At 38.5% G+C, this 27,366-nt stretch overlaps 4 non-coding genes across 4 annotated transcripts; 3 read left to right on the top strand and 1 right to left on the bottom strand.

The window, feature by feature from the left end:
- Nucleotides 1–10,656: 10,656 nt before the first annotated feature.
- Nucleotides 10,657–10,750, bottom strand: TRNAY-GUA (transfer RNA tyrosine (anticodon GUA)). Its single transcript has 2 exons — nt 10,714–10,750; nt 10,657–10,692 (listed from the first exon to the last, which is right to left on the bottom strand). It is a non-coding gene; the product is annotated as a tRNA-Tyr (tRNA).
- Nucleotides 10,751–22,871: 12,121 nt separating this feature from the next.
- Nucleotides 22,872–22,945, top strand: TRNAN-GUU (transfer RNA asparagine (anticodon GUU)). The gene has a single exon. It is a non-coding gene; the product is annotated as a tRNA-Asn (tRNA).
- Nucleotides 22,946–23,016: 71 nt separating this feature from the next.
- On the top strand, nt 23,017–23,088 carry TRNAQ-CUG (transfer RNA glutamine (anticodon CUG)). Its single transcript has one exon. It is a non-coding gene; the product is annotated as a tRNA-Gln (tRNA).
- Nucleotides 23,089–23,173: 85 nt separating this feature from the next.
- TRNAQ-CUG (transfer RNA glutamine (anticodon CUG)) lies at nt 23,174–23,245 on the top strand. Its single transcript has one exon. It is a non-coding gene; the product is annotated as a tRNA-Gln (tRNA).
- Nucleotides 23,246–27,366: the final 4,121 nt, after the last annotated feature.

The following is a 27,366-nucleotide window of genomic DNA, read 5'->3' as shown; positions in this document are numbered from 1 at the left end:
AGTAGGAGTTGAAAGTTTTTTGTGCTTTCCTTCATTGGCTTCTTCCAATCAAAGCCCTAACATCGATCATTTTCCTCTACCAAATTCATCTCACTCGCGATTGGGAAGTAAGAAACAAATCCTACTTTCCAACTAGGTTTTTCTATAATGAATTACATGAATCTTACATAGTTCTTGGTATGTGTATAGGAATTTGTGATTTTTTCCAAATCCATAACCCTAGGATCTCAAAATTGAAGATTTCTTCTTAAAGGTGCGGACCATTATCTCTAGGTTATTATTTATCGACCCTTGAGTGTCTAAGTTAATGATTAGATTCTTGTAGATGAATTTGTACATGCTAATATGTAAATGTTTTGATTTGTCTATAATATATGCTATTTGTTGGATATGGACACTCACATATTTGATGAAATGCTTGAATGGTGGAATGTATTGCTTTTTCGATGCTCATGTGCTTGATTTAATACTTAAGTGATTGTATTACTTTATGCATGCTCACATGTTTGATTTAATGCCTTAGTAAACGTAGTATCCTATGTATGCTTACATGTTCGATGAAATGCCTAAGTGGTTGTGTAGTAGAACCTATGCTATAATTGTGTGATGTAGTGTTTAGTCCATAACGATACTTAGGATTGCTACAATGTTAGGTCAATTGGCTAACCACCTGAACTAAAAGGGTGGGCCAAGTTAAGGCGGCCACCCTGGGCTTGTTCGATTGACCCAGGTTAAACACGGACAATGGACAGTAATTGGAGTACATGGGCTACTTGCACTCAATGCCGATTGTGTCGTGGTTCTCCCATGTCAATCAAATTAGTCCACTAGCCGACTGATCATGTATGTTCATAATGTACGATACGACTAAATGGAATCTAGGATACCCCGTTCCCAATGGATGTGTCCATTCATAACCGTTAGTACGATACAATCCCATTAAGACTCATGAGTGGGGCATGGTGGTATGAGACACTGTGTCCGAGCTGTCGGCCTATGCTGGGGTGACGAGCCTCCCCATAGTGACCAGTGGACGCTAATGGAGGTGATATATCATTATTCAAATGGCCCCCATCAAATTACCCGGCCGATAGTTCCGTGTCAGAGTACCGTTCAAACGACTCGGGCGTGAATGAAATCGGGTGACGAGCTCTTTTCCTTTAGCCGATGGTTCCGTGCCAGAGTACCGTTCGAACGACTCATGCATGAATGGAATTGGGTGACGAGTCATTTCCTTCATGTGTTTTGGTTTTATGTGACAAGCCCGCACCTCGGAACTGAGTGATCATACCTAATATTAGGCGACAACTCACACTGGGTTGATCCTCATACATTTAGGTATCATACCGTACCTTTGGAATATCGATTTTTAATATAAACGGGTGATACGTAAATTTGGATTAAAAGACACTGGTAAGGAGCCGCTACGTACAGCAACGAGCCACGTGATCCGAATAAAGACTTGTGATATAACGTCGGTATCCTAGCTTCGGTAATATGCTGGATGAATTGAAATTAATAATTACTCAGCTAATACAATCATTCATCGCATCGCATTAGTTTAGAATGTAGCGAAACAAGTGTTGAAGTCACACGTTGAAGAAATTTTGTCATTTACAAACTAGGTGATCGGAGTTGCGTGTTGAGGGAGTGTCAAGTGGTGAGAGCATACATTATGTCATATTTTCATATACGCATTTAACAAGAGTATTTAGAAAATGTTTGATTTCTTGTTTTATTATTAACTGCGCTGATTGAGTTGATAACATGTGTAACTTAGAACTAATGGAACCACTGAGTTAGTTAGTTACTCCCACTTGAAACAATATTTTAAAACACCAACCAGACATATCATTGATGCAGGTACTAGTGAGACCTCAGACTGGTAAGCTTATATTAGGTTGTGCCAACGCCATTATGTTTTGGATGATTGGGTGTAAACTAAAAGCTTTACACTTTAACTATCTTGGGTATGTATATTGTGGCTTGTATAATCCTCATTTTGAGCGATCACCACCATTGAAATTGTATTTTTTATTGTTAGCTCTATTATTCTGAATATTTCGTTATCTATACCGCACTTTGGATTCGCTAAGTGAATTGCATTACTTTGATTATCCGTGCGCGGAATGAACATGAATCCAAATAAGGTCAAATGTGCATTCTAATTGGGTTAACACCCGAAAACTCAGGATTGGAGTCTTTGTATTCGGGTGCCGATTTTCGGAGCGTTACAGATAACCTATAAGAAAGATAGTATGCTTAGTTAGAATCATCCATGGCGTAGATTATGTTGTAGACTCTAGGCCATGTAGGGTTCATGATTAAAGTTGTTCATGCCATAGTACTATTGGATAAACTGAAAAATAAGCTTATGAAATTAAGTGTTTTAAAATTAAAATGTTAAATTGTAATTTTAAAATAAATTTTAAAATATTTTAATCAAAAGGGAAAAGAATTTTTAATGCATTGCTACTTTAAGCATTCAGCATAAGTTAAGGGAGGAGAGTTGAAATACAAAAGAAAAAAAGAAATAAAAAAATAAAAAGTCTAAATATTCAGTGAACATAATTTAAGCACTAAATAACTTGAACTTGCCAAAATCTAAATTATATAAAATCATTGAAAATATCATATTTAAGTAATAAATGTTAAAAATAAGTTTTATAAAATGCACCTTAGCTATGTATGACACATACATCACAGAGGGTTTTATAAAGTCTACTCAGTGTGCTATAAATGAGTTACTCAGTATTTAATCTGTGTCTACTTTGATCCAGCCATGACCATTGGACCCACCTTGATTTATGTCGATCCATCAATTTTGCTAGCTCATTTTAGGGCATGGGTCAAAAGATAAATCATATCCCAATCTCAAAGTAGACCGCACCACATGAAATGATGGTGATTAACCATTAAAAACTTTTCGAGAGCCATAAAAGTTTTGGATTAAGCTGGTATTTGTGTTTTCTCTTCATCCAGGCCAATGTACCCTTATTAATAGGTTGTGTGGCAAATAAAATTTATAATATGCCTTGGGAATTTTTATATTGTGGCCATTTTATCACCAATGTTTCCAATGGTGTGGTCCACATAAGATTTAGAAGTGTTTCATTTTAGGCTCATGCCTTGCGATGAGCTTGCAAAATAGATGGACCAGTGGATATCCAACAAATAAATTTAAGGCGTGCCTCTGGTCATGGCTTGACCCAACTCATGTGTGTTTTTAACACGCACCACAGTGGTTATTTGAACCCATGCCCTTTATGTTTAAACTCGATTATTCGAACCGATGACCTCTATGTTGAAACTCTTGTGAGTCTACCACTAACCCTTGAGTGTAGACTTAGATAAATCGAAGTGGGTATTTGATTGCTTGCCTCCAAGTGTAAAAGTTCATAAATAATATCCTATGAATGCATGGTCGATCTCCACAGAGAGATGATTTATAAGAATGAGAAAATTAAATGCAAAACTAAGTAATGGAAACTAAACAGATATAACGATTTTGAAAGTTTTGAAAGTATGACATTTAAATGAAATTCAATTAAATTAAAAACAACACCTGAGCTTCAAAGTTCCACACATAAGTTAATTATTAATAAATTATGATAACTTTGATAACACAATTAGGATCCAAATACTATGGTCGGCCTAATCGGAAAATAAGATAGTTTAGATATTTTTAATAAATGATAATAAAGATTAGAGAATCATAAGGTTAGTATCATTAATATATATTTTTAAGCTTGAGTGATTTTAAGCATCCATATCCATAATATAATGAATCAAATAAATGTAGCAGGTTGAGAACAACTCCCATCTAAAAAATCTAATGATCCAGGTTAAGCATATCATCGATATGGATCTCATATGAGGATAAAAAACCTAACCCTAGATAATTAATAACATGTATACACCATTCATCTCATTATTAAAAACAATCAATCATCATAATTTATAAAATCATTAAATCAATGTACTTCCCTTCTAGCTTGGGCTAGATAGAACTAGAAAAATATAACTAAATTACAAAATAGAAAAACAACAAGAAAGCAATAAAATAAATTAATAAATATCTAAACATAACTTGTAAAGATCTAAAAACCCTAATTCTTGCCCTTGAATGCTCTCTAAAAACCCTAGATATCCTTTAAAAAAAAACTAGGTATGCTTTAAAAGTCTGTAGGAAACTTCTATTTATAGCCTAGCTCGATTACTTTCGCAAAACAAACTCTATTTTCACAATCTGCGTAGAAACCATGTTATATTATGCGCGATTTCGGTGACACCAAAATTGCATTTTATCGCATCTGAGATTGTATGTGCAGAGTACTTAGATAGCACTGAAATTGTCTTAGGTGGCATCGAATTAAATTATTTTCTTGCTGGACTATTTTGTGCAACTTTCGTGGCACCGAAATGTTCTATTTTTCTATTGTTTAACTTGTACTTTTGCCAATCTTTTCGCCATCCTTTGTATTTGGTTTCCTTGTATCTTTGGCATGAGAATTCTCCATCTTTAGTTTCCAAAAATCCCTTCTTTCCTTGGTGATTCTTGAGCACTAAATCGATTCTTTTAGCATTATTTTCAATCAAAACTCTCAGATTCACCTTACAACACAAACATGCATAAAACATAACATTAAACAGTATCATGTTCATAAAGCCAAGATATAAATGGGGGAAATATTTGAGTCTCAACAGTGTTGCCCCAGCCTGACCCAATCCATTGTTTATTCTCACATACACATATAGATAGGTAACATATAGGATCCAAATCGGACGTGGATTTCCTGCCAAAGTTATTGTGCAAGGATTCCAGGTGGGGCCCACCTCCGTAGAACCCCATTCTCGGCTCCCGGCACCCATTTACCAGGTTCCGATCCTGGGATCCCACAAGAAGGATTTCTAATATCAATTTGATTCGTAATGAGCATAACCAAAAGCATAACCCTCGAACAATAACCACAAGAACACCATCACAAAATCCACTATGATAAAAACTTTTGAGTACAATGCATCTGAAGGGAAATACAAGATAATGCAAATAACGGAAACTCCAAAAGCTCGTCTGCACGCTCCAAGATCTCTCGCACGCATCAATCGTGCATGAGCTTATAGAAAACTTAGAGGGCGGTGTAAGTGTGTACGTAATATGATCGTGCTCAGAATGCAATGTCAGAATAATGTCGAATCATGCTGATGAGTACATGAATGCAATCAACCGTATCAAGGCTATGCGTTGCAAGATATGAATGCTATCGACCATATCAAGATCATACGATGTGAGATGCAAATCAAGCATGCCAATCCTCATCATATATTAGTACAGTTCTCATTTTGGATAATCACCGGGGTTCAATACACTCCAAATGGCATTGCCGCTCTCCTAGCCGCACAATCTAAGTGAGCGTAAGAAACCTCACTATCCGCCTGGCCAATAGTCTGCCAATACCTATCCGGCACGTTGATAGCGGACCCATTCATGAGCCGGTCAAACTAAGCCTAGTGTTGCCCCCTACTCTCGAGCGAGTAAGGCCATACCCCTTTCCAACCGACCATGACACAGTGGGAGATGCGGCCCCTTGGTATTCGGCCCTCATGTGCTCATATATCCCCGTCTCGACGTTGGAGTCATCCTCTTGTACCATCGGGTTTAAGAATTTTCATCCAGGGACATCTATGGCACCACGATGCTTTGTAATAATATTTTCGGTATCCAATCCAGCCACCCACGATGTGTCTGTGAAGGTTATGGCCCTAATGTTGCTAGGGCATACAATAATCACAATCACACAAATGCAAGTGCATGAATCATACTATCAAACATGCAACAATCCTGCGCGTACCGAGCGCTCATGTGGGGCAACTCCGCCTATCAGGGAGCCCATAAACAATCTGCCTGGAGGCATATGCTATAATCAGTCACTCCTCATATCAGGCATACATATGATGCGTATGATCATGAATCATGGATCTATACTAAACAAGTTATGTGGTGATGGGCTCTGTCATAATGAAGATGGGCCTAGACGGCCTATGTGCTACAAGTATGGGCCTATCAATGGGCCCTAGGGAGAGTCATAATGCGGACATTTAACCAACATTATCCTTACAATGTGGACATCAAACCATCATTGCTCCCAAGGCATAGCCCATTATAAAGGTCAACACATACACCATGGTGGAATCATACTACAATGGGCCTTACGTACGTCCTATTGGGCCTTGACCCATGGGCCTCCAGTACATTAAATGGGCCTCGTAACATGGATCTCGTATATATATCAAGGTGGGCCTCAACAACGGTCCACAAATACATCAAGTTGGGCCTAATCACATGGGCCTTATGTACATTTCATTGGGCCTCGACCCATAGGCCTCCAATACATCAAATGGGCCTCATAACATGGGTCTCATATATATCAAGGTGGGCCTCAACAACGGGCCACAAATACATCAATATGGGCCTAATCACATGGGCCCAAATTACATCATATCAGGCCTTAAGTGGGCCTCAAATATATCAAATCGGCCTCATTAAATGGGACCCAAATAAATGGGCTATACCAATGGGCCATACCAACTACATACTTCAACTGCTATTGGAGATTATTTTAGAGCATTATAAAAAAAAATATCATATCTAAAGATCATCTGGATCATACCACCAATGGCAGTGGTGATATTGATTTCCACTATTGAATCTTAGTGGACCCCACCGTAGTACTTATTTTCCATCCACTCTGTCCATAAGGTCATAAAAACCTGGATTAAGAGAGGAATCAAATATCATATTGGTTCCAAAACTTCTGCAATCCCCAAAAGGGGTTTTAATGGTGGGTGTTCAATCCACTACTTTTTGTAGGGTGGTCCACCTGATAATTAGATCTGCCATATTTTTAGTCTCAAACCTTAAAATGATCTTTTAAAAATGGTTGGACAGTTTGGATGCAACACATGCATCATGGCGGGTCCCATAGAGACAAACGACATAGATGAGGTACACACCTCATGGTGGAGTCCACACTAATGGAAGGTGTGGATTATTAAACATACATCAGTGGGTCCCATGTGGGGCCCGCCATAATGTTTATTTTCCATGCAGCATGTTGACCAGGTTACACAGGCATGGGGCCCACTATAATGTTTATTTTCCATCCAAACTGTTCATGAGGTCATGTGGGCCTGGGGTTCACGGTGATGTTTGTCTGCCATCCAAACTGTTGATAAGGCCACTCAAACCTGGGGCCCACCATACTGTCTATATGCCATCCAACCTGTGGATGAGGTCACGCAGATCGAATGAAGAGGAAAAACAAATATCATATCTGATCCAAAACTTTTGCAACCCAAAAGGGTTTCAATGGTATGCGTCCAATTTAACTGTTTCCTTTGGCGTGGGCCACCTGAATTCTAGGTACGACCAATTTTTGGGTGGCCCAACGCCAGGGGGGGAGGCCTACCATCTGCATGGTGCAAATGTTCAACTCACATCATGGTGGGGCCTGAGATGGGGCCCACTGTCCAGCCCGCAGAGCAGCGGACGCTGCTGACTACGGCGTCCAAAGACGCTGACAGCAGCAGCGCTGCCTCTTTTTTTAAAAAAAATGGAAATTTCGCGGTTTTCCACAGGTGGGGCCTGCACCAGGTGGATCCGGCCCTGCCATTGGTCTCCATAGCTCTATACAAACCCATCAAGTCCAATATTGGATGGGTTTTGGATGTACAGCAACATCAGAGTGTATTTCTATAACGTCTCGAAAAAATCCGCACAAGGACACGAGTACCACCTTAGGCAGAAATCACCCATTTCTTATGGTATGGCCCGCCTGAGAATCGGATTGGTCCCAAAATTTAGCTCAACGCCGAAAATGATCTGAAGAGAAGGATGGATGGCTTGGATTGTATACATACATCAAGGTGGGGCCTACATGAGTGGCCCACCCTAAAAGCATTTTTTTTTTGCTTTATTAGTACACACCCATGTCGGTACATGCACTCCATGTTAGCCACCAGCACATCCAGCGTCCAGGGACGCTGGACGGCATAGATAAACACATCATTGTGGTGGGCCCCACATGTACGTGGCCCACATATTAGTCAAGGTGGGTCTCACATGAACATGGCCCACCTGATTTGGATCGATCTAATACTTGTGTTTTTCCTTTATCTTGGCAGTCCAATGAACCCGTTGCAAGGTGGTCCTCACGATCGGACGGTCAAGATCGTCTTGCACCATGGTGGCCACAAGACATCATACAAAAGAGAGATAAAGAGAGAGAGAGATACGGTGAGATAGAGGGACCCCGCCACTATGGGACCCTCTTGATTAAATCACATACATCAAAATGGGTCCCACCAACAAATGGGCCCTAAAATAAGAAATAACGGTGGATCACCCACCTCTAGGCCTTCTCCTTGCTTCCTTGGCCTCTTTAGCTCCCACGATCAACTTCTAATGGTGGATGATGGAGTTTTGATGGTGGGGATGAAGGATGAGAGGGTGGGCCACACTTGGCTTGGGAGAGAGTGTTGGACATTGGAAATTTTGGGTTGCTTGGGAGATTTGAGAAATGAGAGAGAAAGAGAAGTAGTGGCTTAAAGGATGGGGTGATTGGTGGTTGTAAGGAAAGGGTGGTGGGAGGTATGATTGTGGTTGAAAATGGGGAAAAAGAGGAATGGTGAGAGGAGAGAGAGAGTTGACTTTTGAAAAGGTAGGGATGGGTTGTTGTACTTGGGGTATGGTTGTACTTGACATTGATTGATGTGACATATCGTAGAGATTTTCTCGATATTCGCAACACGTGACGTTTCTTCTGAATGAACGCAGGACCACATCTCCTAGCCTGGGTATTGGTTCGGTGCGCGAGTTGCGGTGTTGGAACCGCGACGATGGCACGGTCGCTAAAGTATAAATTTCGGGTCGAGCTGACTTCGGTATGCAAGACTCGGCTTAGGTTTGCGCGCAAACTTCGGATACAGGTCGAGGGTTGACCCAATCCGTTGTTTATCCTCACATACACGTGTAAACAAGTAACATACGGGATCCAAATCGGGCGTGGATTTCTTGCCAAAGTTACTGTGCAAGGATTCCGGGTGGGGCCCACTATGATGTTTGTGAGAAATCCAATCCGTCCATCTATTTTTCAATCTCATTTTAGGATATGTGAGAAAAAATAAGGTGGATTCAAAACTCAAATGCGCCACAAGAGATGAAATAGTAGGGATTTAGTTTTCATCATTGAAATATTTATATGGCCATAAAAGTTTTGTATCAGTCTAAGTTTTCGGTATTTTCACTTCATCCCGGTAAAAATGACCTTATAAACGGTTTGGACGGCTTATAAACATCCAGGCGGAGCCTAGGAAGGTTTCAACAGTAGGAATTCCTTTCCCCATTGTTTCATCTTGTATGGCACAGTTGAGCTTTGGATCCTCCTAATTTTTGGTCACATGTCCTAAAATAAGCTCAAAAAATAGATAGATGGGTTGGATTTCTCATAAACATCATGGTGGACCCCACCTTACATCCCAGCCCAGGAACTTCCTACTAGAGCCATTTGCAAGAAATCCGCGTCCATCCAAATGGGACGGGAATTGAATACTGAGTAAACTCCGTGGGGTCCACCATGATTTACATATTTTATCCACTCAGCCCATCCATTTTAATAGATAATTTGAGGGTTCTATCCCAAAATCGAAGTGTATCCAAATCTCAAGTGGATCTCACCACGGGAACAGTGTGAACTGAAATTCTACTGTCGTATATTTCTCGGGGCCACAGGAGTTTTGGATGAATCTGTTATTTCTGTTTTCCCTTAATCTATTTGTGTGTGATCTTATGAACAGGTTGGATGACAAATAAACGTCACCGTGGGCCCTACCAAGGTTTCAACAGTGGAGGTCATTATTCCGACTGTTTCCTGTGGTGTGGTCCACTTGAGGTTTGGGCATGTTTCGATTTTCGGTTCAACCAGTAAAATGAGCTGAAAAAAATGAATGGACGGCGTGGATAACCCCACACATTCACAGTAGGCCCAACTGAGTTCACTCAGTACGATAGAGTAACTCAGTACGCAATCCGATTTCATCCAAATCGTTCACTGCGTGGGACCACCTTGGAGACCAATCAGAAAGATGAACTGATCAGATAGCTTAATCGATGGATTGAGGAAAATGATGGACGGTTAAAAAAAACACAATGCTGACTTTATTAAGCAGTTATTTTCTTCAATCCCAGCCGTTAGGATTTAAATCCAATCTTTGAATGTGGTCACGGACATCTCAATGGCAGGGTCCTGACGAGAGTAAGGAACACACGTGTAAGGTGCAGGAGCCTAGCAGACATAACCCTAGCCAACTTTCCATTTAAGGCACTCGCTTGCTAATTCAGCACGTGATGATATGTCCGCACATACCAACGTGGGATAAGCGTGGAACATCAGATGCGTCCGTCTGGTGGACCCCACCACGTCGATACATCAATTAAAAAAAAAAAAAATCAAATCAACACACTCATCAATGGGGAAACACCGTACGTGGTTTCACTGAAGTGGGCCACAATTTCCAAAATAAACGGATGGCTAAAAAATAAAAGAAACCGAACTGCTGGATCGAGCCACAGTCCAGAAATTACAGAAAAAACAAAAATCCGACCTGCCGGATTCGAACCAGCGACCTAAGGATAACCTGCTTATTTGTTACTAACTACAGTCCTCCGCTCTACCAACTGAGCTAAGGTCGGTTGCACATTTAAACTTACAATATTATATATAAGTTTCTTTTCAAATGGAAGAATCCACTACTTAAATTTCCTGGTGGGGTCCACCTCTTGATCGGTTCTGATTTTCTGCAATGAATGTTGTCATTAGTGGGACTACGAATTCACTTTAGCAGTCCAACTATCAATAAAGGCTCCAATGCCCAATGCTTTTAAAGCAGTACTCTCATTTAAGGATAGTAATGGGCCGGGCCTATGTCCAAGCTAGTCATGGGTCAGAATAGTAAGCCCAAGCCCGATCTGGGCCACTAATGGATGAAATCCCTATTTTGCCTTGAATATTTCTAATTTACCCATCTATCAAGTGGACCACACATGCACAAAAATAAATATTTAAGAGGAATGAAATTAATGGTACCCATTTAAGATAGATAGATGATTATTTAAGGATTAAAATAACATATTTGTAGGATATGATGCATATAAAGTCTGGGTTGAGTTAAAATCACTGTAGCCCAAGCCCTACTTGGAAATTGATTGGACCATGAATGTGAGGCCCCAGCACAAGCTAGTAGGTCCATGCCCAGCACAAGGCAGGGTCAAGCTCATCGGAACCCTTAATCTTAGTTACAATGGGACACTTGGACATTTCAATCCATTGATTTAGACTGTTCATCAGATTACCATGTAAATATCACATCAATCTAACAAATATTAATTATTTGATCAATGCCCTTTACTATGGATGGTCAAGATTATCTACATAAAATGTCTAATTAACAATTTCATCCATCTATTTGTTAGGTCCCACCTTTGATTGGTTATGATTCTAAAGAACGTCTTTTGTTGCACAGTCGTAGTCATCCTAAGGAAAAAGGATGGCTAAAGAAAATAAAGCCAAATAATGGATGGATTAGATCATCGATCAATGCAATTTTTGATCAATGGGATTTTGAATTCTAATCCATAAAATGTATTTTAGACGTAATAGACAGTTTGGATCGATTGATTGTGCTGTCCAAGTAAATAGATGCAACTAGGTGTACTATAACTGATAGTGCTCTGAGAGCACCGGAGCATTTCTACCTATTACAAGCCTGGACTCCTTCGTGTAAATGTAGCATTCGGATGCCGAGGATTGCTGCAATACAACCTTCTTCTTATGTAGTGGCTTCTGATATCAGGTCATATTTCAACGATCCAAACTGTTTATATGCTTGCCTTTACGGTGGATGGGGTACCCAAAAGATATTCAAACTGGAGCATTTGTCAATGGCCCACGTTACAACGGTTAAAGGGAACGGTTCATGTTCAGTGGAAAAGAGCTAAATGATAGAAGATTTGAGATATCTTCAGTTGAGACTTTTTCTTTTTTTTTTTTTAATTTTTTTAATTTTATTTTTATAAACCTCCATCCATAGTGAGATCCATCGTATAAATGGTTTGAATCATTGAAACATGATCTCAAATCCAAGCCATTGATGTGGCGGTTCCGTTGTGGATGTCCTATGCCCAAAAATCTCCCAATAGACCCATCAATTGGTGGGCATGGAGCTACCTAATAAATGGCCCACAATCAATTAACAGAGGAAAACCAAGGGAAGTGGAGTATCCACCATAGGCCCACCATTTCAGTGCTCGATCATTAAACCGTGGGTCCCACTTATAAGCTGGAAACCCAAGGAAAGTGTATATCATTTGAGAATGACCATCTCACTCTCAAATAACTTTGAATGCCTCTTACAACCATCCGATGGTTAGGTCACGAACCGGTCAGCTTCTCTCAACCATCCCCGTCCATAGGCTATCCATTCAGCCTCAGTTGATCTTCGATGGCATCGACAAATCTTGTTGCTAAAAGATTCTAGTTAGTCATTAAATCTAATAACAGAGCTTCATCATAGAATATAGTAATGCATGGATCTTTCACTCTTTATCACCACGGATCAAGGGAGCTTTTAAGTTTTCTAGAATCGGTGAGAGAAAAGAAGTGGAGGAGTCCAGTCTGTCACGAACTCTCCACAGCAACCTTCTCTTGCACAACTCGCTGAGACAGAAAGCCCATGGTAAGATACAACTCTTGTAAAAGAGTGATATGGTACTCTATAAAAAAAAAAGAAAAGAAAAGAAAAGAAAAAAAGAGTCAATATGGTACTCTAAAATTTTTTGAGGTTCTATACACGACCCACTTCTCTGGGCCCCACTTAATGGATGACCTAATGATCCAAATTGTCCAATACATTTTTTGAGGGGCCAATGCCATGTGTGGCCCACCGATTTTAACATTTTCCTAATTTTTTTAATGTTAAAATTTTTTCACCATCAAAGAAAAATTTCGAGGGAAGAAAAATACCTACAACTTAGTCACTCACGTATAATATATACATTTATATTTCCCTCGCATATGCGATATTAAAAGGTGAATTGGGATGTTTATACGTCCATGTGGTTGGGTAACAACACATGGTATCAGTCTTGGATGATACTTTAAATGCTAAAATGAACACTCTTGATTAATAGTTTAACCAAGATAAAAGTAGGCCTTAATTTATTTTATAGTTTGAGCTTTCACATTAACAATTGAGAAGCCGTTTCCAATGATTATTTATAAGAGTAAGGGTGGGTGGATTTTATTGCTCGAGCTTTCACAATAGCAATTGAGAAGCCATTATCTCTTGCCTGGGCCGTATCACTCTTATCAAAGCTATGCTCTCAAACCCCTCGCTATCCTTCATGTGTTTTTTCAAATACCTAGCTTCAATGATCTTAAGACTAGACAAAATTAGGAGTGACTTCTTATGGCATGGAGTGGAAGACAATGAAAAGTTTAAATTGATGGCTTGGAACGATGTTTGTAAAGCATATAAGGATAGAGGTGCGAGCATCAATTATCTAAAATTCATAAACGAAGCCCTCCTTGGCAAATGGCTTTGGCAATTCAGGGATGAAGATGCTACCCTTTAGAAAGAAGTCATCAAAGAAAAAATACAGATGCTAAGATGGAAAATGAGGAACGTGCGAGTTATCCAATTATAGAGCTTATGCAATTTAGAAATGAGTCTCCTCCTTCAAAAGTATTTTCCATAGAAGGTGTGGAATTTTCCTTAGATGATGGGGAAAATTCAATTTTGGGATGATATTTGGATGGACCCTTCTCCCTTGAAGGAAGACTTCTCCGAAATATACCGCTTGGCTCCGAACCCAACGACGAAGGTTGCTAGTTGTTTTTCTTTTATTAGAGACTTGGTGTAATGCCCTAGATTTCGTAGCTCAAGTTTAGTACTCTTAATCTAAAATCCTAAGTGTTAGCTTGGGGAAAATACACATGGTTATATTTTGTGTATTCAATATCATTTACATTCATATATTATATGGTATGCATCAAACAAATGTAAAATTGACTGAATTTTGAGAATTCATTTCCGATCATCACAACAATTCAAAAGTGTTTTCCCACCTGGGGACTTATTATAAGCTAACTTATTTATGAATTTGTCCTACTAAAATATAATACAACTAGCTATTGATTGAGCTCGAAAAGCTCCGCCTCCTCCACAAGCTCCTCGCTCAAATCTTTAGGCAAATCATCGTGTACTTCTAGTCCCTCATCGATTGTTGGTGTATACATGAATACACATAGAAATAGTGAGTGATTATTTTAGTGAAAACTTCCTCTAAAAATTTAGACATTAATCATCACAGTCTAATACAGTTTTCAAAATAAAGAAGTAAATATAATGATCATATCACAATGCAAATATTGATTAATGCATATCAGCGTGGGGACACACATCTAGCTAGCAATATGAGTAAAATTTATGATGTAAAAGAACTACCGTACGATGACCCGACATCATTAAGAGCATACATCAACATCACCTGGTTAGTTCATACAATGATTTGACATCACAAGGAATATACATCAGCATCATGACCTAACATCCCAAGTGATATACATCAGCATCCAAAAAGTGCTTTGAATGCGTGGTTAGTCAAGCCTTTATTAATCGGGTTTACACAGCACAAATTATAAAAACTCATTTATACTTAGTGGCCCTTCAACTCATTAAAGCATGATTCATTATTTGCCTTTATAAATATAGTCCAATATGGGTATCAATAAAAGGGCAAACTCCTAATGTAAGTGGAAGAGCAGACAATTATCCAAAATCAAAAGGAATATATATTAGTATCATGACCCAGTATCACTAAGGACATACATCGACATTATGATAGGACATCCCAAGTAGCATATATTAATATCATTCGGTGAGTTCAAACATGCCATGAGAGCATAAAATATGTCACTAAAGTGTTGAGGGTCAAATATTGCATATTAGACCCCAGTTATTGCCTGGATTTATGAACATGGTACCGTTTAATAGCCCAATTTAATCATGTTTATGTTGCAAGGTGTAATTGCGAGCTTGAACTGGATCAAGATGCTAAAAGTATGGAATTAACGCTCTGATGACACCAAGGCAAGGGACGGACTCCAGGAGACCAAGATTGATGCCAGAAATCCAAGAAAACTGAGAAACTAAAGCTCAAGTGGCCTGCAAGTCTGTCAGAATGAAAGATCATAGGGTTTTCACAATCTGTTCGGCTCGAAACTTCATATATGGTCTGAGGACTATAAATTAACCGTACATGTCAAGTTTCAGCCATTGGATCCTCGTCGAAGTGGCCCAATGGTCAGATCAGCTACTAAATCATTGATTTAGGGCCCACTTGATCTTTGGATATTCTTCAAACTGGGGCTCGACAACTTAAATGAGATGAGAAAAGGGATGGACGGATCAGATCTCTCGCAAGCAGCACAGTGGACCCCACCTGAGTTGGGTGTGCATAGTGCACAAGTGCACTAGCCGTGCACGGCAAGGAAGAGACGGTCAAACCGTCTCTTGACCGAGCCTCCTTCCTAAAAACGGAAATTCCGTTTTCCTTCCAGCGTCCGCACAGGGACTTGCAGACGGATCTTTATGGGCCACCATTGTGTATCAACGGTCAGATCTGGATCGTCTATCAGACCTAAAAGGTCCCACTTACCATGGCCTAGGTGTTTAAAGTCCAAAAGAGGATAGAGAGAACGGTCTCCAACCTTTTGACAGACAATGGACGGCAGAGACGATGAATCAGTGGGCTGCAATAACAGACATCCAAAACTGACATTCCCAACCTAAATTCCGCATAGAGTGCAATGGACGGTGTGGATTTCCCAACCGATGATGAATGTGGACCCAACCATCAGCCAGCGCAAGCTGCCGTGCGTGCGCAGGCTCTATTTACGCAGTATGGAGAAACCCGGAGTTTCCGGATTGTTACGCATCCATAGAGAGGGTCGGATGGCCAATTCGAACCGTCCAAACACTAGAGAAATGGGCCTTCAAGCCCACCATGCAGTCAGATTCCAAGGCCAGGACGTTTACTGTCCTGAAAATCCCTCCAAAAAGTAAGGCTGTTTACGGTTTCGCGGCACACAGTGCGAAAGCCTTACGCACGCGCCCGGATTTTCTCCACCGCCTTTGTGGTGTGAAAGCTCCCATCCACCGTCCTTCACAGCTATAAAGAGAAGAGAGAAGAGAGAGTTAGAGGCATTCAATTTTCCAGGGGACGTGGGCAGAGGCAGAGAGAGAGTAGAGTAATATTTATTTTATTTTCTTCTTAGTATTTCTTTTAAAATGTTTAGCCTAATCATGTCTATTCTAGGCTAAACCTCTTAACTAGGGATAAGAGGTGAAGCTTGTAGCATGATTAGGATGGTTGCTTGTTTTGATTTATGTCTTGTGGAACCTTATGGATTCTAATTTGATTATTAAGGTATGCTTTTAGTTTTTAATGGTTTATGTGACTTAAATTACAATGGATCTGCAATAGCTTTAAGTATGTTCTTTCCATTATTGAGATTGTGAACTGGGGAATCTATTGTTGACCATTGTCTCATGAGCATGGTTAGGTGATGAAACTTTTCCTAACTTTCACAATTCTCTTATGATTGGCTGTGAGATTGGTAAATTGCTGTTGTTTGCCATAGTCTCCTGGGCATGGTTAGGTGACGGAATCACTTCCAAATCTTCACCATTCTTATCTATTGAGGATTAAATCCATAAGAAGTTTAGAGATCTGACAAATCTCTTCGTACTAATTGGATAGGATAGGACTTTGATTCCAGTTATGTCCTTGAATCAATGCAAGGTAGCTTCCCAATTACTGCAAGTGGATCCTTGGCACCCTAGTTCTCACCTTTATTTTTACAAGTTTTAGATCAATATTTCACCATTATTCCCTCAAATTCATTTGATTTAGATTTCATCTTAGTCTAGTTCTAGATTACGTACAGGTCTCAGTCCCTATGGATTCGACCCTGGTCTTACCGAGTTTATTACTACATCACAACCCTATACTTGGGGAGTGAACAAGTTTTTGGCGCCGTTGCCGGGGATTGACGGTTACGTTTTTCTGAGATTAACTAGTTTAGGATTAGTTTAAGATTAGGATTTTCTAATTTTAGGTTAGAATTTTTTCTGTTTTTAGAAACTAATCTGTTTTCTTGTTTTGTAGGATTTTGATATAAACTTCTAATTTGGTAATCCCTTTCTAATTTATCTACTTTTCTATTTTTAGAATTAGGATTTTAGTTTTAGAAACTTTCTTATTTTAGGTTTCCTTTTAAAAACTAACTTTCTATTTAATTTATTTATTTTTTCTATTTCTAGGCTTTCATTTATTTTAGATTTTTTTTTTCCTTTTTAAAAACTAACATTACTTTCTATTTTAGGATTAGAATTTCTAATTTAGAACTTTCTAACTTTAGGTTTAGAACTTTCCTCTTTTGTTTTTAGAAACTAAGTTAGTTATTTTCCTTTTTAAAAACTCTTCCTAATTTTAGAAACTAACTCATTTTTCCTTTATTTTTAGAAACTTTCTAATTTTAGGTTTAGGAAACTTTCCTTTTTTAGAAACTAACTTTGTATTTCCATCTTAGAATTTCTATTTTTAGGAACTAATTTCTTTTATTTTCTTTTGCAGGATCTTAACATAGGAATTTCTAACTTGGTAACTTCCTTCTAACTTCTTCTCCTCTTATTTACCATATTGTTGTAGGATCTTTTTTTTTTTTTTCTTAGGATTAGATTCTGAGTTAGGGTTTCACCATGTATATGCATGAGTGGGAACGTCAGTATGCCGAGAAGAATAACATATATTGGGATGATGATTATAATGAAAATCAACCTATGTCCCAAAACTTTTCTGAAACTATCATTGAGAACCGACTGAAATATAAAGATCCACTGGTTAAGAAGTCCTTACGTGATCATATGTAGGAGAACAATTACACCCCACGGATTAACAAAACAGTACATGAGTGTGGGGATTATCATAACTATAGGAATAAGAATTATTATCACTCATCCGATAAAAAGAAAACAATGCGTGATTATATTATGAGTGATAATATGTATTGCCAACCATTAGATCCTCCCACCTATGATCCGTATGACTGTAATCAGTGAAAACATCAAAATTGAGAAGATGAACTAACAACATGTTATAATGATTATTTTCTTGGATACCCTCCCTTTGAGATCCAACCAGAAACGATCCAAGAGGATTCATTTCAGTTTAACATGGCCTGTCTTGCGAAAATTAGAAAATCATTGGAAGCGCTTAATTCGCGCCTTGATAAGGTAGAGGAGGCTCGTTCATCTTAGCCACAATTCATTCCAGAAATACAATGCGATGAAAGTGATCCTAACTCGCTTTTGAAAAACTCTGGAATTTGGAATGAGGAGTTGGATTCCATTAACAAGCATACGGTTCAATTTCCCGATGAGTCGATCTCGATGACTGTTCAAAAGAATAGTAAAGAGACATGGGTGTCTTTCAGATATAATGATGATAACACACTTCACTCACATGACACACTCGAGTTCAATGATGAGGAAGAGGTCAGTTTATTCGAACCTCAACCCAATTTAGGAATCGAATATGAGGAAAGCAATCTTATCCTAAATGTAAACTGCACTGAATTGGAAGATGATAAGTATTGGGATGAGATTCATGAGGGCACGTCCCAAATTTCACTGGAATCAACTTCAATTATGGTCCAGGAAGGTGATCACAAGGCATAGGAAGTTCTACTCCACATATCTGACATGGCTAATTTAAATGTGAAGGATGAACCACTTTCACCTAAACCTTCCGACCTTTATGAGGTATGTTTAGATCACTCCTCAATTGAAAGTTCTAATAAAATAATATTAAATATACTATAATTTATACACAAGCAGTTATATAAATTAAGAGATCCAATCACATGATCTTAAGTATACTAGAGTTTGTACAAATGTTAATTATACTGATCAAGATATATAATCACATGATGTTAAGCATAAAGTTTGTACACATGTAGATTATACTAATGGAAAGATCTAATCATATGTAATTAGAATTTCAACTGAAAGTATTAATCTCCACACAACTATAACTAAACTAAGGAATCTGATGAAAAGTTTGAAAGGAATCCTTATATCTCAAATTAGATTTGAAAAGGGTGACTTGGATCACCATAACATTGTGAAAATCTGATCTGGATGCAACTTGATTGTAGTAAATCTAGTTGTGGGGCTTGAGAATCCTAATCCCCTCACTCAATAATATTAAAACTGAAAAATCCTTTAATTGAAGTTGAATTCTAACCTCGAAGCCATATGAATAACTTACCTTGCCCAACCGATTCACTCAACTCAAGATGGCTGCAAATCGAATCAAGGTAGATCTAGAGGTGAGGTTTGGAGAATTTAAATTCTTTACATCTTAAATGAGATTTAAGAAAATTAATTAACTTCAAATGACATTGATTTATAAATTTAAAACTATAAAGTTCTACTCACCTAGTTGCTTAACTTGATTTGACTCAACTCAGCTCTAACCTGAGCTTCTCTCAAACTCGTGAAAGCCACAACCCACCTAATATGACTCTCTAATGTTGTTGGATCAAATCAGATCTAGATCAAGTCCCTTTCGACACTAGACTTAATGGACTTTACCCAGTCAACCCGACAATGGCTTGATATACTCGATCAAACTTGGTTTTGAACCCGAGATCAACTGATGTGTTGAAATGCCACCTTTGATGTAGCTGGAAACAAACTTAACCCTACACTCCAACTGTTGGATTGAGGTGACTGAAATCAACTTAACCTCGACCCTCGACTTGCTGTAAAACAACCGAGTCAACTCAACGGCAACCCGACAGTTGCAAAAATCTCATTCATGTCTCTCTCTCTCTCTCTCTCTCTCTCTCTCTCTCTCTCTCCTTTCTTCCTTCATTTTCCTTCCTCATTTCTTCCTTCCCCTCTTATAAAATGTTCAGAACATATCTGGACCCAACCAAACCCTGAGTTCTGTTTGACTAAGTGAGTCAAACCACCTCGAACACATATAAACTGACCCAACAACAATTCAGTGAAGGTCGAATCGAATTCCAGTTTTGACTTCTTCCTCCATTCTTGACCATAAAAGCTCCTGGACAATGAGACTAGGGACTTAACTCAACTTTAACTTACATTTTTTGTGAACCCACAGTGGGTGTACCAACAAGCTAATCGAAAAAAAACTCACCAGCGACCCTATCTCGATTTTCTCTCTCTTTATCATTCATCTGTTTTCGATTAAAAGAGCTTGTTTGAAATGGAAAATGGCTATATATAGAGCTCTGGCCCTCTTCCAAGGGCTTTAAAACTAATCGTGCGATTAATTACTGAAATATGATATAATTCATGTATGAATTTAGTTCCTCTTACCATAATTTTTGCTAATCACACCATAAAATGTTGTATGAACTCTAAGGAAACATTATTGATGAAATTCTAGTTAGATGCCTGCCCAGTGACCGTTTTTTTTTCCTCCTTAAATTAGAGATTGAGGCTTATATGTGATCGTGCAATTTCACTTTGAGACAAGGAAGATGAATCACTTATTAATGGAAGCTTGGGATCGATGTTATATTTATTCGATTGACTTCTTATGGGCGATTCAGATGAGTCTAGAGAAATTCGTGGGACCCGTTCTTCAGAAATCCATGACCGAAAATCCGATAGGTATTGAAATTTTCTCTCTCACATGTTCTTACACACATGCTATACGAAACATGTTCCTTAGATTGTAACAACGGACTTGTTAGACACTCTAAGATCCCTTTCTCTCAATTCAAAAGACGATGGAGACCCCATGAATGGTCCAGATCGATCTTAGTTATGTTCCTCTAATAACCCGTAATAAACCAAATCTTCCAAAAACAGAGATTCATTGATATTTGTAGTGATCCATGTGGGATTGCATTGGATGGCCATGATTACAGTAACGAACGATAGGTATATAGGAAAAAACTCCATCCTGGATTGCCAACAATCCAAGTCGAAAACATGAAATCAGAAGTTTCTACTTTTGAAACATATTTCACGTACCAACTGAGTTTTCAGTCTTGGTCTATTGTGGTCATAGATCATAATCACACAATGTGGGGTCCACTGTGATGTATGATTTGATTATCACATTTTAAAGAATAGTTCAAATTGTCATCACAGATGATGATCAGCCCCATATAAACTCCCACTCCTAACCTCCGTTTAAACCGACAGTGAAGAAAAAAAAGACAATGAATCTCCTTCTTTCTTTCATCTTTGGTTTGACTGAGTGATATATATTTTTATTTATTTATTTATTTTTAATTTTGTGGGACCCATTTTATATACCTTTGGGGAAATTTAAGCTATCCATCATGTCGGTTAAACTTTCCCAAGCCATGGGCCCAAGAATGGGGTGGATCTGATGCCTAAGTGGGCCACACAATGTGGAGTCTTGTGTTTAATTGATGATTTGAGAAATCTAGCGTTCAAATCGTTTCTAGTTTGCTTCAAAATTGTTTATCAATGGTCCTACGCATCTTACTAATTATCTAAATGGAATCAAATAGTTGGTTTAATTAGATGATGGTCCAATTTGTGCGATCAAGTGGTGGATTGTTCGTCGAAACGTTGGGGACTCGATGGATGATGGATTTTATGATTTAGGTCTCAAAACTAACAATTTGCAGTTTAATTTATCCAACAAAGTATCATACGAAGTTTTATTGTGATTGGAATTCTATAAACAAACTTTCAAGTGCATAACAAAGTGATCAAATGTAGGTTATTGGTGTTCATGCACACATATACATATCAGTTTAAATTTCTTAGTAACACCTGAGGATTTTTAATACTTGTGTATTGAAAATTTTGGGGTGTTACACTTGGTGGTCTGAGAGCCTCCATCTAGAAGGTGCCTTTGAGATGATGAGGTGGCAGAGTTCACAACGCTCCTAGAAAAAGTTCATCTATCTCCCATCCATCTAAGAGACTGATAAGATGATGTGGATGGCTCACAGGTCTGGATCCTTCTTTGTCGGCTCCTTTCATTCTTTATAAGTGTCGAGGGCCATGAGAATACCTTGGGGCATACAAATTTCCTATGAAGCTACAACATGCCTCCTAAGTTTGTTGACTTTAGATGGTTGGTTGGAAGGAATAAAATTCTAACAATTGACAATCTTTAAAAAAGATCAATGATCCTCTCCAACATTTGCCTCATTTGCATGTGCGACAAGGAGACCATCAATCATCTCTTCATCCACAGCCCTTTTGTGAGCTCTATTTGGGCAGCTATTTTAAAATGTTTTCAGATTCTTTGATCCTTTCCTAAGACGGTGGACGATCTTATTCGAGCCTAGCACGGTGCATCCTTTGGGAAGATAGAGAAAATTCTATGGAGGATGTATCTCTTGGTTGTCTGAGGAAATAGACTTAAAATGATTCTCAAACAACTTTAAGTCTATTTACCAAACCTCCCAAATAACAAGGTTTCTAGTGACTGAATGACTTTCCGGTCTTCCATGCTTTAAGGGATGTAGTTTTTTTCCTTGGTATGCAGCCAAGTCATTGCCACCTCTTTTATTTTTTTTTGCTCTTTTTTCATTTTATTTTTAATAAAAGTGTATTATATTTTAAAAAAAAAAGGGAGTAAAGGAGGGAAAAATGTGTACATAACTTTACTCTGGCGACTAAACTCGTATAAATAAAAAACTATTTAAAACATATCAACAAAAGCTGGAATAGCTCAGTTGGCTAGAGCGTGTGGCTGTTAACCACAAGGTCGAAGGTTCAAACCCTTCTTCTAGCGTTTTTCTTTTCTTTGTTTTCAACAAAAGCCAATAATTATATATTTTCTTCTGCATTTCAAGTCACCACAAAGGTCCCATGGTCTAGTGGTCAGGACATTGGACTCTGAATCCAGTAACCCGAGTTCAAATCTCGGTGGGACCTTTCCTTTTCATTTTTCCCATCTTCGTTTTTAACGGCTAGAAATATCACATCAAGATGGCCCACATGCATTTAAATAAACAATAAAGGTCCCATGGTCTAGTGGTAAGGACATTGGACTCTGAATCCAGTAACCCGAGTTCAAATCTCGGTGGGACCTTATATTTTTATTTATTTATTTTCATTCCTTGTTTTTTCTTTATTTATTTATTTTCATTCCTTGTTTTTTCGCCGCTAGAAATGACAATGCTAAGGTGGGCCACATGCGTATGTGGAAATTGGACAGGGTGGGTACTTTGGTCTCCTGCCTGATGAACGGTTTGGATCTTGCACACGCGTGGTAACTGGTCTCCGATTCAGGTTTTGATTGTGCACCACTCGTGTAGGCACTTTGATCGCCTGCTTGATGAACGGTTTGGATCTTGCACACGTGTGCCACCCTGGCCTTAGACTTTTAATTCTGCAATTCGAGTTCAGATTTGGGTGGTGGACCCCTCGAGCAGGCATTTCTGATCACTTGCCTGATGGGCGGCACTTCTGATCCATTGATTGTTTTTTATCAGATTTTTGGACCCCACGTGGAGGCACTTCCGATTACCTGTCTGATGAGCGGTGTGGATCTTGCACATTTGGGCTACAGTGGCCTTAGATTCCAGCAGTAGTCGAAGTTCAGATTAGTTATGGGCCTCTGGCATTTTGCACAATGAACATGATTTAAAAAAAATGGACGGTGATCTAATGACATAGGTCACGGAATTTGGTGATCCTGATGTTGATCTGATGCGTCCATTTTCAAATGGAATACGGCCCAAAATATGGTATTTTGATGTTCTGATGTTGGGTCGGAGACACGTGGCAGGTGTTTTGCAAATGGGTCCACCCTGGTTTGTATGTTTTGTCTCAAAAGTAACCCTCTTGGGGCCACTAAAGTGACGGTGGAAAATGAAAATAATCAACGGTCAGAGATGCAGTGGGATAAACTGTATAAAAAGTATTGGACAGGATCGTTTGATGGTTTTATTTTATAACGCCGATCATCTATCCTTATGCCAGCTCTGTGGGGCCACCATGATGTATGAGTTTTATCCACGCCGTCCATCCATTTTTCTAGATCATTTTAGGATATCAGCTCAAAAATGAGTAAGATCCAAGGCTCAAGTGGACCACACCACAGGAAGCAGCAGATCGTGTGTAAGAAAATAATGTTTTTCGTGAAGTTTACTATTCTTTATTTGTTAAGTTTTTCTCCGTGAAAAATGTTAAGAAATATTTTTTTTTATTTTTATTTTTGTTGAAAAATAAATAAATATATTTTCTCACTACTAACCCTAAGTGGGCGTTTGAATGATAATAATAACTTGCTTAATATAAGTTATTTATTTTACAATTAGTTTATCTTAGCTTATTAAGAAGATAAGTATATTTGACAAAGAATCTATTTATCAATTTCTTCTTTCTCTCATCTCTCTTAAGACATTCTTTAACAATTTACAAAAAATAGAAAGTTAAAAAATTAATTTAATTAATTATATATTTTTAATTTTAAAAAGTCATTTATAACTAATTATAAATAAAATTTATTTATCTGAAATAAGCCAATTATTTATTACCAATAGAAAGGATAATTTATTTGATATTATTCAAAATAGGTGGGAAATGCATTTTCCTACTAGGGAAGAAAAGTAGATTTCTCAAGGTTTAAAGCCTAAATGTAGGGCTATCTATGTTGTCTCACATGTGACATATGTGCCAACATAATAAATGAGATATTGTCCATCTCAAGCTATGTTGCACACATGCCAATATGCCACATGTGTTACCATCCATCTTCTCTTGTACCCCACATGTGTAAAAAACCTCATATGTACTAATATGCCACATATGTCACCATTCATCTTCTTTTGTACTTTACTTATGCTTTTCTCCACATGTACCACCATTTATCTTACTTGTGTCCCATATGTGCAAAGCACCTCATATGTGCTAATGGGCCACATGTGCCATTTTCCATATTCAATCCTCAAATATGCCATGTGTTGATGGTGTCAATGTGCACAAGTGTTGTCATCTAACTTTAGTGCCCACTTATCAAATATGCCAATGCTTGTCTTATGCCACATGTGCCACCGTACAACTTCCAACTACCTCACATGTACCACACGTGACACAATTTAGCTTCAAGTGCTCACGTGTGTCGTGTATGCCATATGTGCTACTGTTCATCTCTAAGCATCTCACATGTGTCACATATATTAATTTGACACATGCTAGTGACTACTAAAAACAAAAAAATTTAAGAATTTTATTTATTTATTTATTATTATTATTTTGTCAAACAACAAACTTGAAAAGAAATCCTAATTTTTTATAAAAATATTGTTGAAAAGCAAACAAGGAAAACAAATTTTCCTTTCCCACAATTTCCTAGAAACAAGGTTTTTCAAAAAATACCAATTTCTTTCTAGTGCTTTTGGTTTCTACTTATTCAGCCGATAAGTAGAAAAATATGTTTGGTAACCAACATCATAAGCAATTATTCCTCAAGTTTGTTTGGTCCCCTTTACATCCATCATCCACCATATGAGGCCAACCTTTGATGTGGACCATTCATTGTATGGGGCCTACCTTGGATATGGGCTATTTATTATTATGGCCCAACCTTTAATGGGCACCATTCATTATATAAGGCCCACCTTCGATGTTGGTCATCCATCAAGTTAAGCCTGCCATCAATGTTATTGTCCATCATGTAGGGCCCACCTTCAATATCCATCACCCATCATGTAGAGCCCACCATTGATGTGGACAATCCATCACGTGGGCCCCACCTTTGATGTGGGTTGTCCATCATGTAGGGACCTGCCTTAGATATGTGTCACTCATCATTAGGGCCAACCTTTGATATGGACCATCCATCATGTGGGGCCCACCATTATTAAATGTCTATCATGTGGAGCCCACCTTTGATGTGGACTATCCATCATGTGGGCCTCACCTTCAATGTGAGTTGCCCATTATGCAAGGCTCACCTTAGATGTGGGTTATTCATCATTAGGGGTCGACCTTTAATGTGGACCGTCTGTCATATGGGCAACTTTAATATGGGTCATCCATCATGTAGGGCCCAACTTCAATGGTCACTGCATCATAATATGGAGCCCACCTTTGATGTGGAGCATCCATTATGTAGGCCTTACCTTTGAAGTGGGTCATCCATCATACCGTCCTGCTCTGGATGTGGGTTATTTATTATTATGGGCCGATGTCACACCTCGAAATTTGGCACTTGACTTCCCAGGTGTAAACATAGTAAAAATGCATGTGAGTGAGTTCCCATGTGCCCGCGTAGTTCGGTTACCATTCACCCATGATCAATAATCAGAGTTGCTTTAAATCAACGGTATCAAAAGTTAAGTAGGAATAACTAAACCCATAAATATATAGCTAATATTGAAAATGTATAACTCCAAAAGTGATGTCCATCCAGATGGGGATTACACAGGCTACAATATGCATTCAACAAAACTAAATCATATAGAGTTCACTTAGCCGGGGGTTTTAATATATACATATCCAAAATAAATAAAATGTAAAGTATTTTTCTGTTTTCGCTTAACATTCCTAAAACATCACGACAATGGTGCATGCCGGTCTAAGCCTACCTGCTTGAGATCTTGGTGGTACCTACATTAACAATATCGTCTGGTTGATATTTTAAAACATTGTCTCAAGTGAGAGTGAGTAGCTACTTCAGTAGTACCATTTTCTAAGTAACACATGTTATCAACAAATCAAGCGTAGACAATGATAACGTAACAAAACAATCAGTTTCCTAAACTAATTGATTAGATGCATGCATGTCATGATATGCGAATGCATGTTCCAAGAGTAATCAAAGGGTCATTCAGACATTACATTGGTCTTTAACAGTCAGACAAACACAATGCTCTGGCCTTTAATAGTCAGACAAGCACCCGATTACGCCCATGCAACAAAGGGATTTGAACAGTGCTATGGCCTTTAACAATCAACCAGACACACCACAAGAGTCATTTAAACAGTTCTTTGGCATTTAATAGTAAGCCAGGCACACAATGAGGGTCTTTTGAACAGTACATTGCCCTTTAACAATCATCCGGGCACGCTCCAATATTTCAACCAATGTATGTTATGATATACATGTTAAGCCAAGTGTTTATTAGTCCATATTTGAACAACATGTTGGCGAAGATAGGATACCGCCATCATATCATGAGTCTCTATCCGGATTGCTTGACTTGT

This window comes from Magnolia sinica, chromosome 17, assembly GCF_029962835.1.
Source record: "Magnolia sinica isolate HGM2019 chromosome 17, MsV1, whole genome shotgun sequence".
In the NCBI taxonomy this organism is placed as follows: domain Eukaryota; kingdom Viridiplantae; phylum Streptophyta; class Magnoliopsida; order Magnoliales; family Magnoliaceae; genus Magnolia; species Magnolia sinica.
This window is presented reverse-complemented; position numbering and strand designations above follow the sequence as displayed.